Below are 21,898 nucleotides of genomic sequence, written 5' to 3'. Positions count from 1 at the left end.
AGACTGATGCTGAAGCTGAAGCTCCAATACTTTGGCCACCTGATGCAAAGAGCTGATTCATTGGAAAAGACCCTCATGCTGGGAAAGATTGAGGACAAGAAGAGAAGTGGGTGGGAGAAGATGAGATTGCTAGATAGCATCACTGACTCAATGGACATGAGTTTGAGCAAACTCTGCAAGATAGTGAAGGACAGGGAAGGCTGGCATGCTTCATTTCATGGGGTCGCAAAGAGTCTGAAAGGACTTAGTGAGTGAACAACAACTGGCAAAACACAACTCCTTTCCTGACTGGTTCTGGATGTAACCAATCAGGTGAATACCCTATTTTGCAAAAGGCATAACCGATCAGGCTCCAGGTGAAGGAGATAGCAAGTATAAAAAGGGAAGCCTAGAGGAACTGGGGCTGCTCCTGGATCAGCCCACTCTTGTGTCTTGGAAGCCTGCTGCCTGCTTCCGCTCTGAGCTGTAACTGAGCTGTAACTAGTTTGAGGATCCATTTGAGCTAAAAGTGGTTCAGTGTTCCAAGTTTTTGTTAGAGCAAGAACCAATGAAGACGAATATGCCAACACAACACATTCTTACTCCTGCTTTTTCTGACTATTGATAACAATTTAGTAGCCTTAACTAGAACTCCATGGTGGTGGTGGTGGTGGTGGTGGTGGTGGAGGTGATGAAGTTGATACACTGTGTCTGACTCTTTTGCAACCCAATGGACTGAAGCCCAGGAGGCTCCTCTGTCCGTAAAATTTCCCAGGCAAGAATACTGCTGCTGCTAAGTCACTTCAGTCGTGTCTGACTCTGTGCGACCCCATAGGCGGCAGCCCACCAGGCTCCCCGTCCCTGGGATTCTCCAGGCAAGAACACTGGAGTGGGTTGCCATTTCCTTCTCCAGTGCATGAAAGTTAAAAGTGAAAGGGAAGTTGCTCAGTCGTGTCCGACTCTTAGCGACCCCATGGACTGCAGCCAGCAGGCTCCTCCGCCCATGGGATTTTCCAAGCAAGAGTACTGGAGTGGGGTGCCATTGCCTTCTCTGGCAAGAATACTGGAATGGGTTATCATTTCCTTCTCCAAGGGATCTTCCTGACCCAGGGATCAAATCTTTATCTCCTGCTTGGCACAATTGACCCACATTCGTCTTCTCAAAGAAGCCCACAGAACTTCTTTGAGAAGACTAATTTCTATACCTGCTACTTCCTTCACTGTGCAAATTCATAGAGAAGAGCTGTCTGTACCCTTTATTTTGTAAGTAATCTTCTCCCTTTTATATTTTTTGTCATTTTTAAATTTAGTTTTTATTGGGAAATGTATCATGCATAGACAAGAGTAGAAACTATGTATAAAGAATAATGATAAAAGCCATGAAAATTACCCAAGTATAGAAATAGAAGATGCCTAATACCTTTGAAGCTTCCTATGTGCTTCTTAAATTTATATCCCTCTCATCCCCAAGAAACAACCACTGATATGACTTTATCTTAATATTTTCTTATTTTTTACTTATGGTTTTACTTGCAACATAAGAATCCCCAAGCAATGTGTTGTTCAGGTTTCTTTCTTTCTGTTTTATTTTTAATGAATAGAAAGCATAAACCCAGCTGTGGGGAAACAGCAATATCACCACCATCAGATAAAAGCTCCCAGGAGACGCATGAACTGAATAGTCTCTAGCTTTACTGAAATTTTACATATTTTAAAGCTACTATGAGGATATATAAGTTCTCATTTAAAAAAATGTTGTAATTAAGTATGGTGATGGCTGTTAGTTAGACTTATTGTGATAATTTCACAATGGACACCAATAAAAAATCATTATGTTGTACACATGAAACTAATATAATGTATTATGATTATAACTTAAATTTTTTTCAGCTTTACTGAGAATATAACAGACTTTTCTGAGGAATGCACTGGACAAGACATGAGGGAATCCTGGCAATTACTGATTTCTGTAGTTATCTATCAGAACTATAATGTGAGCTAGAGATGAGACATCTAGCATAAGATGGTCAAAAGGAGTAGACTGCTCTATATTTCTTCTTCCAAGCTCTCAACACCTACCCAGACCCCAGGAGAAGTTCAGGACAGAACGATTCTGTTGGATGAGATGAATCTTGCCAACTAATCCAGGCAGTATGACAAGAGGGAGGAATAAAAATGACATCATCACTGGTCAGGACATGTCCAGTACAGATTAAAAGTGGGTTCATGATCATCTAACCTTTTGTATTCAGTTTAAAAAGATAATACAATGGAAGTGGGGATATTAATGATGACAGCCCTCAATAAATTCTTTGAGACAGGTCAGACCTCTCTCACAAACCTCTGACTCATACTCTTCTGGGCATTTCCACTGAGGTTACTAATGTATAGCTGATACTCAAATGTCCCAGATAAATTTTTAATTTCACCTCTTCATTCCCCAAAATCTTCTCCAAATGTAGCCTTCTCCAGTTCAATTGATGATTCTCTCCAGGTTCTCCCATCAAATTTTGGCCTCATCCTTAACTATTTTTTAGAACATGCTACATCCAACTCATCAGGAGGTCCCCTTGGCAATACCTTTAAATATACCAAAATCCAACCAACCACTTTTACCACCTCCATTTCCACTATCCAAGACACATTGTTTCTCATCTGGGTTATGGCAGCAGCCACTCAACTGGTGTTCCTGGTTTTACCCTTGTTCACTATAGGTTATTTTCAACGATCTATATTGGAGCAGAGTGATCCAAGACATTGACATATTCATTCCTTTGTTAATCAACTATATACTGAACCCCCACTATGTATTAGAGCCCCTGATTGGCATACAAATGAATAAAGCAGTCAAAGATATATGTGCCCCTCTTGAGGCTTATGTTTTCTTGCAGGGGAAAAGAAAATGAACAGTACATGGTAAGAATGTAAATGGTATGATGTGTGGTCCTTTTAAAGTTTAAGTCAAATCATGTTATTTCTCTGCCCAGAATCTTCCAATGGCTTCCCATTTTGCATAGGGTAAAAGCCAAAGTCTTTACAATGGTTCACAAAGTTTCCTTCTTCTTTATTTTCCTGACATCCTCAAAATACTTAATAACTCATTTTATACTGGTCTTTCTGCAAGTCCTTGAACATACCAAGACACTAGACAAGCTTCCATCTTAAGGCCTTGCTCTAGCTATTATGTCATTTAATATCACTTGTCTCAAATATCTATTTGGCCAAATCCTCACGTCCTTCAATTCATTACTCAAATTTTTGCCTTCTCCATTAAGCCAGCCTAGATGATCCTGCATAATATTCAACCAGATGCTACCTCCTACCCCTTACACTCAATCCTCTTATACAACCATGGAGTTTTATTTTTCCAGAGCACCAAATGCCTTGTAATCCATTATAGAGTTTGCTTGCTTTCTGCTTATTGTTTTCCTCTCCCCAACAATAGTACATTAGCCTGAACAGAGGCACACATATCTTTGTCTGCTTTGCTTGCTGATGTATGCCAAGTGCCTAGCAGTGTCTGGGGTATAGAGGCTCAGTATAAAACAATCGCATGTATGTATATGCAAAAGACTACTATGCAAAAACATCAAGGTAACTTCAAACCAAAAATCTATAATAGATATATACACAAATAAGAAAAAAGAGTCCAGACATAACACTAAATATACTCATTAAATCATAAGAGAACAAGAGGAGGAGGGAAAGACCTGCTAAAACAAATCCAAACAATTAAGAAAATGGAAATAAGAAATACATACTGACAATTCCTTAAATGTAAGTGGACAAAATTCCAACCGAAAGACAAAGGTTGGCTGGATGCATACAAAATAAGACCCGTATTTGTGCAATCTATAAGAGAGGGGTGACCTCATCCAAGGTAAGGAGCAGTGGCTGCACTTTGTTGGAGAAGCCATGAAGAGATACCCCCATTTCAAAGATAAGAGAAATCCAAGTGAGATGGTAGGTGTTGCAAGAGGGCATCAGAACACAGACACACTGAAACCATAATCACAGAAAACTAGCCAATCTGATCATGAACCACAGCCTTTTTAACTCAATGAAACTAAGCCATGCCATATGGGGCCAGCCAAGATGGATGGGTCATGGTGGAGAGGTCTGATAGAATGTGGCCCACTGGAGAAGGGAATGGCAAACCACTCCAGTATTCTTGCCTGGAGAACCCCATGAACAGTATGAAAAGGCAAAATGATAGGATAATGAAAGAGGAATTGCCCAGGTCGGTAGGTGCCCAATATGCTACTGGAGATCAGTGGAGAAATAACTTCAGAAAGAATGAAGGGATGGAGCCAAAGCAAAAACAACACCCGGTTGTGGATGTGACTGGTGATAGGATCAAGGTCCAATGCTGTAAAAAGCAATATTGCATAGGAACCTGGAATGTTAGGTCCATGAATCAAGGCAAATTGGAAGTGGTCAAAAAGGAGATGGCAAGAGTGAGTGTCAACATTCTAGGAATCAGCGAGCTAAAATGGACTGGAATGGGTGAATTTAACTCAGATGGTCATTATATCTACTGCTGTGGGCAGGAATCCCTTAGAAGAAATGGAGTGGCCATCATGGTCAACAAAAGAGTCCGAAATGCAGTACTTGGATGCAATCTCAAAAACGACAGAATGATCTCTGTTCATTTCCAAGGCAAACCATTCGATATCACAGTGGTCCAAGTCTATGCTCCAACCAGTAACGCTGAAGAATATGAAGTTGAATGGTTCTATGAAGACCTTTTAGAACTAACACCCAAAAAAGATGTCCTTTTCATTATAGGGGACTGGAATGCAAAACTAGGAAGTCAAGAAATACCTGGAGTAACAGGCAAATTTGGCCTTAGAATACGGAATGAAGCAGGGCAAAGACTAATAGAGTTTTGCCAAGAAAATGCACTGGTCATAGCAAACACCCTCTTCCAACAACACAAGAGAAGACTCTATACATAGACATCACCAGATCATCAACACCGAAATCAGATTGATTATATTCTTTGCAGCCAAAGATGGAGAAGCTCTATACAATCAGCAAAAAACAAGACAGGGAGCTGACTGTGGCTCAGATCATGAACTCCTTATTGCCAAATTCAGACTTAAATTGAAGAAAGTAGTGAAAACCACTAGACCATTCAGGTGTGACCTAAATCAAATCCTTTATGATTATACAGAGTGAGAAAACGATTTAAGGGACTAGGTCTGATAGACAGAGTACCTGATGAACTATGGACGGAGGTTCGTGACACTGTACAGGAGACAAGACCATCTCCATGGAAAAGAAATGAAAAAAGCAAAATGGCTGTCTGAGGAGGCCTTACAAATAGCTGTGAAAAGAAGAGAAGCAAAACGAAAAGGAGAAAAGGAAAGATATTCCCATTTGAATGCAGAGTTCCAAAGAATAGCAAGGAGAGATAAGAAAGCCTTCCTAAGTGATCAATGCAAAGAAATAGAGAAAAATAACAGAATGGGGAAGACTAGAGATCTCTTCAAGAATGTTAGAGATACCAAGGGAACACTTCATGCAAAGATGGGCTCGATAAAGGACAGAAATAGTATGGACCTAACAGAAGCAGAAGATATTAAGAAGAGGTGGCAAGAATACACAGAAGAACTGTACAAAAAAATCTTCATGACCCAGATAATCACAATGGTGTGATCACTGACCTAGAGCCAGACATCCTGGAATGCGAACTCAAGTGGGCCTTAGAAAGCATCACTACGAACAAAGCTGGTGGAGGTGATGGCATTCCAGTTGAGCTATTTCAAATCCTGGAAGATGATGCTGTGAAAGTGCTGCACTCAATATGCCAGCAAATTTGGAAAACTCAGCAGTGGCCACAGGACTGGAAAAGGTCAGTTTTCATTCCAATGCCAAAGAAAGGCAATGCCAAAGAATGTTCAAACTACCGCACAATTGCACTCATCCCACAACGCTAGCAAAATAATGCTCAAAATTCTCCTAGCCAGGCTTCATCAATATGTGAACTGGGAACTTCCAGATGTTCAAGCTGGTTTTAGAAAAGGCAGAGGAACAAGAGATCAAATTGCCAACATCCGCTGGATCATGGGGAAACGAAGAGAGTTCCAGAAAAACATCTATTTCTGCTTTATTGACTATGCAAAAGCCTGTGACTCTGTGGATCACAATAAACTGTGGAAAATTCTGAAAGAGATGGGAATGCCAGACCACCTGGCCTGCCTCTTGAGAAACCTATATGCAGGTCAGGAAGCAACAGTTAGAACTGGACATGGAACAACAGGCTGGTTCCAAATAGGAAAAGGAGTACATCAAGGCTGTGTTTTGTCATCCTGCTTATTTAACTTCTATACAGATTACATCATGAGAAACCATGGCCTCGAAGAAGCACAAGCTGGAATCAAGATTGCCAGAAGAAATATCAATAACCTCAGATATGCAGTTGACACCACCCTTATGGCAGAAAGTGAAGAGGAACTAAAAAGCCTCTGATGAAAGTGAAAGAAGAGAGTGAAAAAGTTGACTTAAAGCACAACATTCAGAATAAGATCATGGCATCTGGTTCCATCACTCATGGGAAATAGATGGGGAAACAGTGTCAGACATTTTTTGCAGGGGCTCCAAAATCGCTGCAGATGGTGACTGCAGCCATGAAATTAAAAGACGCTTACTCCTTGGAAGGAAAGTTATGACCAACCTAGATAGCATATTAAAAAGCAGAGATATTACTTTGCCAATAAAGGTCCATCTAGTCAAGTTTGTGGTTTTTCCAGTGGTCATGTATGGATGTGAGAGTTGGACTGTGAAGAAAGCTGAGTGCTGAGGAATTGATGCTTTTGAACTGTGGTGCTGGAGAAGACTCTTGCGCGTCCCTTGTACTTCAAGGAGATCAAACCAGTCCATCCTAAAGGAGACCAGTCCTGAGTGTTCATTGGAAGGACTGATGTTAAAACTGAAACTCCAGTACTTTGGCCACCTCATGCAAAGAGTTGACTCATTGGAAAAGTCCCAGATGCTGGGAGGGATTGGGGGCAGGAGGAGAAGAGGACGACAGAGCATGAGATGGCTGAATGGCATCACCAACTCGATGCAGATGAGTTTGGGTGAACTCCGGGAGTTGCTGATGGACAGGGAAGCATGGCATACTGAGATTCATGAGGTCACAAAGAGTCATATACGAGTGAGTGACTGAACTGAACTGAACTGAACTGAACTAAGAGACCCACTTCAGATCTAGAGACACATACATACTGAAAGTGAATGGATGGAAAAGTGAACGGATGGAAAAGTTACAGCATGCAAATGGAAATCAACAAAAAGTTGGAGTAGCCACACTCATGTCAGGCAAAATCAACTTTAAAATAAAGAGTGTTAAAATAGTCATGGAAGGACATTACATAGTGACCAGGGATTAACGCATTCAATTGTATTAACAATTATAAATACGTATGAATCAATTGAGGTTGCCGGGAGAAATACCAACAACCTCAGAAAGGCAGATGATGCCACTCCAATGACAGAAAGTGAAGAGGAACTAAAGAGTCTCTTGATGAGGGTTAAAGAGGAGAGTTAAAAGCTGGCTAAAAACAACATTCAAAAATGAAGATCATGGTATCCAGTCCCATCACTTTATGGCAAATATATGGGGTAAAAGTGGAAACGGTGACATATTTCATTTTCTTGGGCTCCAAAATCTCTGCATATGGTGACTGTAGCCATGGAGACACTTGCTCCTGGGAAGGAAAGGCTTGACAAACCTAGACAGCATATTAAACAGCAGAGACATCACTTTGCTGACAGAGGTCTGTCTAGTCCAAGTTATGGTTTTCCAGTAGTCATGTACAGATGTGCAAATTGGACCATAGAGAAGGCTGTGCACCAAAGAATTGATGCTTTCTAATTGTGGTGCTGGAGAAGACTCTTGACAATCCCTTAGGCAGCAAGGAAATCAAATCAGTCAATATTAAAGGAACGTGAAGTTGCTCAGTTGTGTCCGACTCTCTGTGACCCCATGGACTGTAGCCTACCAGGCTCCTCTGTCCATGGGATTTTCCAGGCAATAGTACTGCAGTGGATTGCCATTTCCTTCTCCTATTAAAGGAAATCAACCCTGAATATTCATTGGAAGGACTGATGATGAAGCTGAAGCTTCAATACTTCAGTCACCTAGTGTGAAGAGCCGACTCATTGGAAAAGACCTTGATGTTGTGGAGGACTGAGGGCAAGAGGAGAAGGGGCTGACAGAGGATGAGATAGTTGGATGGCATCACCTACTCAATGGGCATGGGTTTAAGCCAACTCCAGGGGATAGTGAAGGACAGAGAAGCCTGGCATGCTGCAGATCGCACAATGTTGGACACGACTTAGTGACTAAACAACAATACACCCAATATAGGATCAGTCAATAAATAAGATAAATATTAATAGCCATAAAAAGAGAAATTGAGAGGGAAAGGGAAGAGGACTCAAATTAATAAAATCAGAAATGAAAAGGAGAAGCTACAGCCTACATCACAGACATATAAAGGATCAATAGATTACTATGGGCAACAATATTCCAATAAAATGGACAACCTAGAAAAAATGGACAAATTCTTAGACAGTACCATCACCCTAGACTGAATTAGGAAGAAACAGAAAACATGAACAGAATACCAGTAATGAAATTCAAGCAGGAATTTAAAAAATCCCAATAGCCAGAAGTCCAGGGCCACTTCACAGAGGTGAAATCTACCAAAAATTTAGAGAAGTGTTCATGCCTATCCTTCTCAAAGTATTCCAAAAAATTGCAGAGGAAGGAACACTTCAAAACTTATTTTATGACACTGCAATCACCCTGATACCAAAACCAGACAAAAATATCACAAAAAAGGAACATCATAAGCCTCTATCACTGATGAATATAAATTAAAAAATAAATCTTCAGCAAAATACTAGCAAACTGATTCCAACAATACATTAAAGTCATACATTGTGTATGATTATACACAATGATCAAGTGGGATTTATCCCAGGGATTCAAAGATTTGTCAGTATTCTCAAGTTAATCAATGTGATAATTACATAGACAAATTAAAGAACAATAACCATATGAACATCTCAATAGATGCAACAAATTTTTTTAATAAAATTCAGCATCCATTTATGATAAAAAAAAAAAAACTCTCCTGAAAGTGAGCATAGACAAAACATATCTCAATATAAAGGCTATGTATGACAAACCTACAGCTAATGATATAATCAATGGTGAAATGTTGAAAATACTCCCTCTAAGATCAAGAGCAGACAAATGGCCTACTCTCACTACTTTTGTTCAACATAGTTTTGAGAGTCCTAGTCACAGCAATCAGAGAAGAAAAGGAAATAAGAGGAATCCAAATTGGAAAGGAAGAATTAAAACAGCCATTTGCAATTGGCATGATAGTGTACATAGAAAATTCTAAAGACACTACCAGAAAACTACTAGAGCTCATCAATGAATTCAGTAAAGTTGTAGGATGCAAAATTAATATACAGATATATGCTTCATTTATATAGCCTAAAATGAAGTACCATAAATAGATATTTGTCATCACATCAAATAGAATAAAATACCTAGGGATAAACTTACCTAAGGATGCAAAAGACTTGCACTCTGAAGAGTATAAAATTCTGATAGAAGAAATGGAAGATGACATAAATGGAATGAAAAATATACCACATTCTTAGATTAAAGGAATCAATAGTTTTAAAATGACCATACTAAGAAAGGCAATGTATAAATCAATGCAATTCCTATCAAATTACCAATCACATTTTTTCACAGAACTGAAACAAAAATTTAAAAATTTGCTTGAAAACACAGAAGACCTCAAGCAGCATATAAAATCTTGAGGAAGAAAAACAGATCTGAAAGAATAACACTTACTGACTTCAGACTATACTAAAATGCTACAGTGATCAAAATAGTATGATACTGGCTCAAAAACAGAAGTATAGATCAATGAAAAACATAGAAAGCCCAGAAATAAACCCATGCACCTATGGTCAATTAATTTATGGCAAAGAATATACAACTATACAATGAAGAAAAGACAATCTCTTCAATAAGTGGTGTTGGGAAAACTGGACAACTACATGTAAAAGAATGCAACTAGAACACATATGCCAAAATAAACTCAAAATGTATTAAAGATCTAAATGTAAGAACAGATACTATAAAACTCCTAGAGGAAAGTGTCAGCTGGACAATCTTTGATTTAAATCACAGCAATATGTTCTTGAATCCATCCCCTACAGTAATGGAAACAAAAACAAAAATAAGCAAATGGGATATAATTAAATTTAAAAGCTTTTGCACAGCAAAGAAAACCATAAACAAAATGAAAAGACAAACTATGGAATAAGACAAATATTTGTGAATATACTACTGACAGATTTCTGAAATATACAAGCAGCTCAAACAGCTCGATATTAGCAAAAAAAAAAAAAAAATCAAATTGGGGAGACGATATAAATAGACATTTCTACAAGAAGACATACAGATGGCCAACAGAAAGATGCTCAAGATTGCTAAATATTATAGAGATGCAAACAAAAACCACAATAAAGTATTACCTCATGCTGGTCAAAATGACCATCATCAAAAAGATTACAAACAATAAATGATGGAGAGGCTGTGGAGAAAAGGGAACCTTCTACACTGCTGGTGGGAATGCAAATTTGTAAAGCCACTATGGAAAACAACACAATAAAAGATAAAAATAGAGTTGCCGTGTGATCCTCCAATCTCACTTCTGGACATACACAGAGAGAAAACCATAATTTAAAAAGAAACATGCATTTCAACATCCACAGCAGCACTAATTACAACAGCCAAGATATGAAAGGCAATCTAAGTATCCATTGACAGATGAATGGATAAAGAAAATGTGGTATCTATATACAATAGTTTATTACTCAGATATAAAAAAGGATGAAGTAATGCCATTTAAACAAACATGGCTGGTCCTAGAGATTATCATACTAAGTGAATAAAGTCAGACAGAGAGAGAAAAATATCATATCACTTATATTCAGAATATTAAAAAATCCCAATACAAATGGATTTACTTATAAAACAGAAATAGTGTTATTTCTAAGACATAGAAAATAAACCTGTATTTACCAAAGTGGAAAGAGGGAGAGGGATAAACCTGGATTTTCCCCAACCTAGGGATCAAACCCAGGTCTCTCAAATTGCAGGTGGTCTCTTTATCATCTGAACCACCAGGGAAGCCTGTGGGATTAACAGCTACATAAGGGGCAGAAAGTGAAGAGGAACTAAAAAGCCTCTTGATGAAAGTGAACTGGAGAGTGAAAAAGTTGGCTTAAAGCTCAACATTCAGAAAACGAAGATCATGGCACCTGGTCCCATCACTTCATGGGAAATAGATGGTGAAACAGTGGAAACAGTGTCAGACTTTATTTTTCTGGGCTCCAAAATCACTGCAGATGGTGACTGCAGCCATGAAATTAAAAGACGCTTACTCCTTGGAAGGAAACTTATGACCAACCTAGATAGCATATTCAAAAGCAGAGACATTACTTTGCCAACAAAGGGTCGTCTAGTCAAGGCTATGGTTTTTCCTGTGGTCATGTATGGATGTGAGAGTTGGACTGTGAAGAAGGCTGAGCGCCAAAGAATTGATGCTTTTGAACTGTGGTGTTGGAGAAGACTCTTGAGAGTCCCTTGGACCACAAGGAGATCCAACCAGTCCATTCTGAAGAAGATCAGCCCTGGGATTTCTTTGGAAGGAATGTTGCTAAAGCTGAAACTCCAGTACTTTGGCCACCTCATGTGAAGAGTTGACTCATTGGAAAAGACTCTGATGCTGGGAGGGATTGGGTGCAGGAGGAGAAGGGGACAACAGAGGATGAGGTGGCTTGATGGCATCACTGACTCGATGGACATGAGTCTCAGTGAATTCCGGGAGTTGGTGATGGACAGGGAGGCCTGGCGTGCTGCGATTCATGGGGTTGCAAAGAGTCAGACACGACTGAGCGACTGATCTGATCTAAAGGGCTTTCCAGGTGGCACGAGTGGTAAAGAATCCACCTGCCAATTCAGGAGATGCAAAAGATATGAGTTTGATCTCTAGGTCAGGAAGATCCCCTGGAATAGGAAATGGCAACCCACTCCAGTATCCTTGCCTAGAAATTTTCATGGACAGAGGAGTCTGGTGGGCCACAGTCCGAGGTCACAAAGAGTTAATTACCAAAAGTGGAAAGAGGGGGAGGGATAAACTTTGAATTTGGGATTAACAGATACACACTACTATATATAAAATAGGGGCTTCCCCAGTGGCTCAGTGGTAAAGAACTGCCTGCAATGCAGGAGATGCATGTTCAATCCCTGGGTTAGGAAGACACCCTGGAGGAGGAAATGGTAACCTACTCCAGTATTCTTGCCAGGAAAATCCCATGGACAGAGGAACCTTGCAGGCTGCAGTCCATGGGATCACAAAGAGTCAGACACAGCTGAGCACACACGCATACACACACACACACACACACACACACACACACAGACACCATATATAAAATAGATAAACAACAAGGATATCCTGTATAACACAGGGAACTATATACAATATCTTTTACTAACATATAATGGAACAGAATATGGAAAGAATATATATATATATATATATATATATATAACTGAATCATTTTGCTGTACATGCAAAACATTATGAATCAACTATACTTCAATTAAACTAAATAGACAAATAAAGGCCATATATGACAAGCCCAAAGCTTACAGCTAACATCATCAGTTCAGTTCAGTTCAGTTGCCCAGTCGTGTCTGACCGGGCCTCCCTGTCCATCACCAACTCCCGGAGTCCACCCAAACCCATGTCCATTGAGTCGGTGATGCCATGCAACCATCTCATCCTCTGTCATCCCCTTTTTCTCCCGCCTTCAATCTTTCGCAGCATCAGAGTCTTTTCCAATGAGTCAGCTCTTCACATTAGGTGGCCAAAATATTGGCATTTCAGCTTTGACATCATTCCTTCCAATGAACACCCAGGACTAATGTCCTTTAGGATGGACTGGTTGGATCTCCTTGCAGTCCAAGGGACTCTCAAGAGTCTTCTCCAACACCACAGTTCAAAAGCATCAATTCTTCAGTGCTCAGCTTTCTTCACAGTCCAACTCTCACATCCAAACATGACCACTGGAAAAACCATAGCCTTGACTAGACAGACCTTTGTTGGCAAAGTAATGTCTCTGCTTTTGAATATGCTACCTAGGTTGGTCATAAGTTTCCTTCCAAGGAGTAAGCGTCTTTGAATTTCATGGCTGCAATCACCATCTGCAGTGATTTTGGAGCCCAGAAAAATAAAGTCTGACACTGTTTCCACTGTTTTCCCATCTATTTCTCATGAAGCTAACATCATACTCAGCGGTGAAAAGCTGACAGCATTTCCTGAAAGATGTAGAATAGGACAAGGATCCCTAATCCAACCACTTTTCTTCAACATACTATTGGAAGTCATAGACACAGCCATTAGACAAGAGATGAAAGGAATCCAAATCAGAAAGGGAGATGTAAAACTGTCACTGATTGCAGGTGACATACTATTTCATAGAAAATCCCAAGGACATTACCAAAAAACTACAAGAACTCAATAAATTTAGTAAAGATGCAGGATAAAAAAAAATACATACATAAATCTGGTGTTTCTACACACTAACAATGGAGTATCAGAGAGAGAAATTCAGAAAGCAACCCCACTTATAATTGTATGAAAAAGATACAAAACCTGTAGTCAGAAAACCAGATTTTGAAGAAAAACTAAAGATGACTCAAACAGATGGAAAGATGTTATACTCTTGCAATGGAAGAATTAATACTGTTAAATGACCACACTACTAAAGGCAATTTACAGCTTCAATACAACCACAGTAAAAAGATCAATGGCATTTTCCTCAGAACCAAATAATTCTAAAATTTGTATGGAAATATAAATAGCCAAAACAATCTTAAGAAAGAAAAACAAAACTGGAGAAATCACACTCTCTGATTTCAATCCATATTACAAAGCTATATTTATTGAAACAGTATGGTACTGGCATAAAAACACTCACAGATCAGTGGAACAGAATATAGAGTACAGAAATAAACTCACACTTACATGGCTAATTAACCTATGACAAAAAAGAAAGGATATACAATGGGAAAGGACAGTCTCTTAAATAAATGATATTGGGAAAACTGGACAGCTACATACAAAGAATCAAACTGAACTATTTCATCACACCGTATACAAAAATAGACTCAAACTGGATTAAAAACTTACATCAAGGCTTGACAGCATTAAACTCCTAAAAGAAAACATAGACAGTATGTTCTTTGATATCAGCCTTAGTAATATTTGTTTGTCTGTCTCCTCAGGGAAGAGAAACAAAATCAAAATAAGCAAATTGTACTACATCAAACTATAAAATTTTTTCATACCAAAGGAAGCTATCAACAAAACAAAAGACAACCTACTGAATGGGAGAGGGTAATTGAAAATGATATATTCAACAGGGAGTTAATATCTAAAATATACAAAAAAACTCAACATCAGAAAACAAATAACCCAATTTAAAATGGGTAGAGGAACTGAATAGACATTTTTCTGAAGACCATACAGATTGCCCAACAAGCACATGAAAGATTCTCAACATCACTAAACATTAGGAAAATACAAACCAAAGCCACAGTGAGATATCCCTGGCACCTGTCAGAATGGTTATCTTCAAAAAGACAATGGATAACAAATATTAGTGAAGATTTGGAGAAAAGGGACTCTCATGCACTGCTGCTGGAAATGTTAACTGATGCAGCAACTATGGAAACCAGTATGGAGATGCCTCAAAAAACTAAATATAGAATTAACATATGATCTAACAATTTGACTCCTAGGTATCTATCTGAAAAAACAAAAATACTAACTTGAAAAAAATATATGCACCCCTATGTTTTTGCAACATTATTTATCATAGCAAAGTTATGAAAGCAATTTAAGTGCTCATCAAGTAATGAATGGATTAAAATTATGTAATAAATGTTTTATACATCTATAAACACACACACACACCTACATACAAACACATATGTAAATGGAATTTACTCTGCCATAAAAAAGAATGAAATATCATCACTTGCAATAGCATAGATATGACCTAGAGAGTATTACACTAAGTGAAATAAGTTAGAGAAAGACAAATGCTGTATGATTTCATTTATGTGGAATCCAAAAAACAAACCCCAAATGAATAAAGATAACTAGACAAAAACAGAGTCATTGATACAGAGATCAGGTCCCAAAGGGAAGAGGAGTTGGAGGAAGAGAAAAATAGGTGATAGAGATAAGGTACAAAATTTTAGTTAAAACTAAATTGAGTCACAAGTGTGAAATGGGTAGTGTAGGAATAGAGTCAATAATTATGTAATATCTTTGTATGGTAACAGATTACAACTAGACTTATGATCACTTTGAAATGTAAAGAAATATCAAATCACTGTGCTGTGTACCAGGAACCAACATAGTGTTATAGGTCAATTAAGCTTCAAAAAGAAAGAAATAGATTCATCTAAAAATAAAGTGGGGGGATCTGGTTTACAGTTAGAGGTGGGGCAAAGTAGTCAAAAGGTACAAACTCCCAATCTGAAGATAAATCAGTATTAGGGATTTAATGTACAACATGATAAATATAATACTGCTGTATGTTATATATGAAATTTAAGAGAGTAAATTTTGAGTTCTTATCACAAATCTAACCTTATCTATATGAACTGAGGGAAGTTCACTAAATTTATTGTGGTAATCTTTTTATTACATAAGTGAAATCATTATGCTATATATTTAGACTGCTATATGTCAATTAGATCTCAATAAAAATGGAAGAAAATACTAATATAAAACAGCCTTGTAGCAAGGATCAGAGAATGGAGTCACTTGCATTACCCACATCATCAAACCAAGATTTCATACCTAGATAATTGCAATTTCGTACCTAGCCTTTCCAGTCCTTTGGACTGCAAGGAGATCAAACCAGTCCATCCTTAAGGAAATCAGTGCTGAATATTCTTTGGAAGGACTGATGATAAAGCTGAAGTTCCAATATTTTGGCCACCTGATGCCAAGAGCTTACTCATTGGAAAAGACCCTGATGCTGGGAAAGATTGAAGGCAGGAGAAGGGGACGACAGAGGATGAGATGGTTAGATGGCATCACCGACTTGATAGGCGTGAGTTTGAGTAAACTCCAGGAGTTGGTGATGGACAGGAAAGCCTGGAGTGCTGCAGTTCATGGGGTCGCAAAGAGTCTGACACCATCGAGCAAGTGAACTGAACTGAATTGCAGTTCAATCTTCCCCAGGAGTATAATTTTAACTGATCAGCCTGGAATTTACCAGTGATGAAATCTACCAAATGTGCCCCTTTTTCCCCCAAAGGAAGGTGATCTTGACTGAAAAAAAATCTTTTTTCCTTAATGACTCCTTCATGCCACCCCTCTCTGCCTTTAAAAACCTTGCCTTTCCAGAGCTCTCTGCATCTCATTTGTGTTTGCTGGATGTGATGCTACCCAATACATGAATGACTGAGTAAAACCCATTTGGTCCTCAGATTTACTCAGTTGAATGTTTGTCATTTAACACTAGATATCCTTTCTTGGTTTACTTTCTTATTTAGAGAGTACATCCTCCTTCAGCATTTAATAAAGGATACTTGAAAGATACATTTTTTGAGAGCTTGCATTTATGGAAATGTCTGTATTTTACCCTTATATTTTATAATAGTTTGCTTGGTTGTATAATTTTGTGTTGGGGATAGTATATTTTTAGAAGTTTGCTTGTGTGCTGCCAGTGTTTCTGTTGAGATAACTACATCAGTTTGACTTCTTGTCTTTTGTATGTGACTTGTTTTTTTCAATCTGGAAATTTATATATTTTGTCCCCAGTATTCTCATATGATACAACCATAAGGCTTGGTTTGGGTATAGTTCTTTCATTTACTATTCTGGACTTTCATTAGAGACTCTCACCCAAGTAATTCATGTGTTCCAGTTGGAGTAATTCTAGAATTAGTTTTTAATGATTTTATTCATTTTTTTTTTCTATTCTCTTTCTAGAACCTCTATTACCCTAGATTCCTAGATAGGTTTCTAATTTTCCTGTATGCCTAATTTAACCCACTGGTTGTCTTTTTTAAACCTCATTTCTTAAAGATATCCTAACCATAATCTTTTAACCTTTTATTCATTTCTACTGTGTTTTTAGTCACCACAAGCTCTTTTTGTTCTCTGAATTTTCTGTCTTATTTCATTTTTTTCTTGTTTTTCACATGAAATATCTTTTTTTTTTTTTAAATCTGACTACTGCGTACCTTGGAGATAGTGCCATTTTTACTTCAGGTGACTGCAATAAAGTAAATGTCACAATAAAGCCAGTCACACAAACGTTTTGATTTCCTAGTACATATAAACGTTATGTTTATACTATACTGTACTCTAGTAAGTGTGCAATAGCATTATGTATTAAAAATTTACATACCTTAATTTTTTATTGCTAAAAATTCCTAACCATCATCTAAGCCTTCAGTAAGTTACATTCATAACACCAAAGATCACTGATCAGGTCACTATGACAAATGTAATAATAATAAAGTTCTAAATATTGCAAGAAGTACCAAAATGTGACACATAAATATGAAGTTTAGAAAATTCTACTTGGAAGCATCATGCTAAAAGACTTGCTTGATGCCACAAATTTTCAATTTTTAAAAAACACAGTATCTTATTAAATATATCTTTTCTTTAGAGATGGTCAAATTCCCATGAGAAGAGCTTTCTATTCCCACTACCAGATGGTAAGAATCTGGCTCCTAACTTTCCAGGAGTAGAGCAGTATCTCATTATTCAGCTTTTGTTATGCCTAAAAGGTTGATTAATCCTTCTTTTCTCTCCATTTAGAAGGCCTCATTTTTACTCTCTCTCAAGAGTAAAACTCCACACTTCTGTCAGTGTGGGCCAAGGGCAGTTGCCTAGCAGTGTGTAGTGAAAGACTTAGTCACTCAGTCAGGTCCAACTCTGCAACCCCATGGACTATAGCCCACCAGGCTCCTCTGTCCATGGAATCCTCCGGGCAAGAATACTGAATTGGGTTGCCATTCCCTTTTCCAGGGGATCTTCTCAACCCAAGGATCAAATCCGGGTCTCCTGCAATTCAGGAAGATTCTTCACCATCTCAGCCACCAGGGAAGCCCAAAATGAAAGTGATAGTTGCTCACTGAACACTAACAAACAGTTGTCACGTAGTGAGTGCAGGAATCTAGAAGTTCCAGAAAGAGAAAATAGAAAAGCAATGAGTGAAATCATTATGAAAATAATCTGAGAAGATTCCTTCCAGAAATGAAACACATGAATTGCCAGAGTGAAAGTCTCCACTTAAAGTCCAAAAAGGAGATGAAACTATGCACATGCCAAGCCTCTTAAACAGCTTTCACTCAGGCCTTCTTATTTCAGACTCCAAATCATACCTCTAATTTCAGAGCTACCTGGTACTTTCCTATGCCTCTTGAGGATTCTGCAGAGGATTCTTGGACTGGCTGTCATGTGGTCTTCAGTTTCTTGGGTCTGCTGAATCACCTATTATTTGCATATCTGCCTTTTAACATCCCGCAATTTATTGTATTTTTCTCCTTTCCTGTTACTTTCTTTCTTATCATGTTAAGCCTCTTGAAAATTAATTTTAGTAAATATAAGGAGGTTTCAAAAGGATGAAATCAATATTAAATGCATGTGTTCAATCTGTCATCTTAATCTGAAGCCCCTCATTCCTTTTTGGTATCCTTTGAATAGGGATTCAGAGATTTGGGGAAAGGGGCTGGGTTAATTATGAGCCTAAACTGCCACCCTGAAACACAGTCAGATATTAAAACTCTAAATTGCAATTATAACTTTAAGTATTTTGAATTAGAAGTCATATATTTTAAAATTTGAGATGTAAATTCTGAGTAATATGAAAAGATATTGAAATACATAATTATACAATATTAGAGATTATTTAAATCACATATACTTTTAAATGTTTATGCAAATCTGTTTCCAACTTATGTTTTCTAGCTGATATTCCTAGCACTCAATGCCTGAATAAAGCTCTTCAGGCTTAATAGAGAATAGTCAACCTTGACATTATCCTCCCCTTGTAACATCACTTAGAATATATTTCAGGGTTAAGGGTGAATTATTCAAAATTGATGAATATACTGATTCATATTTAAAGTATTCTGGTAAAAGTCACCTAAATAATGCCTTAAAGTCAGCTTGAACAATAATATAGCTCTCAACAATCTATTCTTTCCTTTTTGTAAAAACTTTTGTCATTTTTGAGTTATTGATTTGAATTTGAAATTTCATTTGGGGATTAAAAAAAGTTGATAAATTTTTTTTTTCTGACTCCAATAATGAATATAAAATCAAACAGAAATTACATTAGCCCATTAACTGTATGGCTTAAATTTCCCATGTTGACCTGGATAGATGACAGTAACATTATAGATGCTTAGTATATAACTCATTGCTACAGCAGCAAAATTTATTGGAAAATCCATATGAACACTGCTTCAAAGAATGAAGCACATAATAGAAAGTTGTCAAGAGTGTTCAATCCCGCTATAGTAAAGACCAGTAATAGTCTTTGCTAAAAATTATTACATTGTATCTTTTGGCAAGTGGCATAAATCATTTCATTTAAATTGTTTATCCTCAATAATCAAGCTTTGATTTCTTTGTGTAAATCAACACATCACCTTTATATTAGTGATGTTGCTATTTGAAAATGGATAAAAAGGAAAGAAGCCAAAATGTTGTGAGGCAGTCCTCGGACCTGAGATCCTTTTCCGCAGTACTGCAACACCTGCCCCTCTGCTCAAGCTACAACATACAAAGAAACTATATGGGACTAGAAAATAACTGCATTCAGGCACAGTTGGGGCAAATTCAGGACCAAAAGATACAGAAAGACAAAAACAAAAATGAACTGCCATTTCTGAAGAGCCAGGAGCCAAAAACTGGGCGCAAAAGCAGGTCAGGTACTGCGCATGCCCCCAGGACCAACATCACAAAGAGGCAGGGAAACCACCTGAGCCACCTGTCCAGCCCGGCCCCTGGGCGCACCCCTACCTTCACCCCATACAAAGAGTGAGCTTGACCCCTTTCAAGGAGCAGGCAAGGGAACCTGTTACTTGTTTTCACTCCCTCCTGTAGCAGGCCCAGGAGCCCCAGTAAAGCCTTGCCTGAATTTCTTGTCTGGCCTCTAGTCAATTCCTATTGATTGGCGAAGGCCAAGAACCCTGTTCAGTATCAGCTCCACTGACAACAAATACAGGTTTTCATTTCTGCCTGAAGGGTATCTTGTTTCTGTAACTGCTATTCAATTATAACACAGCTGAGTGCTGTCTTTTTTGGAACCTAACATTAGTGTTCGGGATTATTTTGTTCTTTTACAAATAGCTAGAATTCACAGAAAGACATAATGATAGGCAATTTACCTCACAAATAAGTAGCAAAAGTATTTCTCATAGACTGAAGCAAGAGGATGTTGAACTTATCCAGGAATTGAATAAGCAATAGTGTATAGCAGTTAGCAGGGCAGGCTCTGAAGTCATTTATTCAACAAATATCTGCAGAGCACCTGTGACGTGTCTGCTGAATACAGTGGTGACCTCACAGAGTTTCCAGTCTGTTAGGTCTGGGAAGGTGGCCTATTTTCTATCGTGTTGTGTTCTATTCCGGATTTTTTCTTGTTGTTATTGCTGTATGATTTAAATTGGAATAAATTTTGACAATGACTTTTGCCCTCTAGTTTGGCCACAGTACCTGCTACTTTCTTTATGCTATCCACGGGCTTCATCTTTTCTGCTAAAATCCTGCCAGCATTGGGCCTTGTGTCCTAAGATATGGTAAGTTGTTGCAGCCAACATAGCAGGTAGGGGTCAAAAGTGGTCAATGCACAATTTGGGCAAAAGAAACTGGAGACAGAATTAAAGTTTTAAAGATGGCCCAGAGGACTCAAGACTTATTGGATCAAAAGCCCTGTTCCACAGAGCCACATCACTTTTATTTAGTGTTGTGGCATGCGGAAAGTATCTGTTGTGCTATGATAAAAATCAGCCTCCTGTGTCCCCTGTCACATCTCCCATTTTATTGATTACTTTAAACTGTCTTTGTTATTTTCTTGTACAAGGGATACCACCCAGCTGGAGGTCATAGACCCGCATATGCTTTGGAAAAACATCTCAGTGTGTGCACAAGCAGCGTTCTGAACTTGTGCTGACCTGATGTCCCAAGGTCCACACTATGTTTTTACTTAGCTTAGCAGGGCATGATGACCCCAATAATCAAACTGATGTACTTTTGTTTAGATTAGACTGTATTGCTATAGTTTGCTTTTATTCTTTTCCCATGATGTTTTTCTCATGGCTTAGCCAAAGAAACAGGGGGCAGATTATTAACCCCTGCAGGAAGTCAGACCAACTTGGATTTAAACTCCAACTCTATTATGTACTGTGTGACCCTGGGCAAGTTAGTTTACCCTTGAGGTTTTGAGCCCAAAACCTCAGCTGTCTCTTACATAGAATGAGTTTAATAAAAAGCATCTACTTGTCAAGACAACCCTCAGAATGGGAGAAAATAATAGCAAGTGAAACAACTGACAAAGGATTAATTTCCAAAATATACAAGCAGTCCACACAACTCAATGCCAGAAAAACAGCCAACCCAGTCAAAAAGTGGGAAAAAGACCTAAACAGACATATCTCCAAAGAAGACATACAGATTGTTGGGGATTTTCTCCCCCGGACTTGGAAGCAACGAATCTGAAAGAATGACACTCGGACAGTCTCTGGCAAGGACTGACAAGT

This window comes from Bos javanicus, chromosome 6, assembly GCF_032452875.1.
Source record: "Bos javanicus breed banteng chromosome 6, ARS-OSU_banteng_1.0, whole genome shotgun sequence".
NCBI lineage: Eukaryota > Metazoa > Chordata > Mammalia > Artiodactyla > Bovidae > Bos > Bos javanicus.
The sequence above is the reverse complement of the archived record's forward strand: the minus strand, read 5'-3'. Positions refer to the sequence as shown.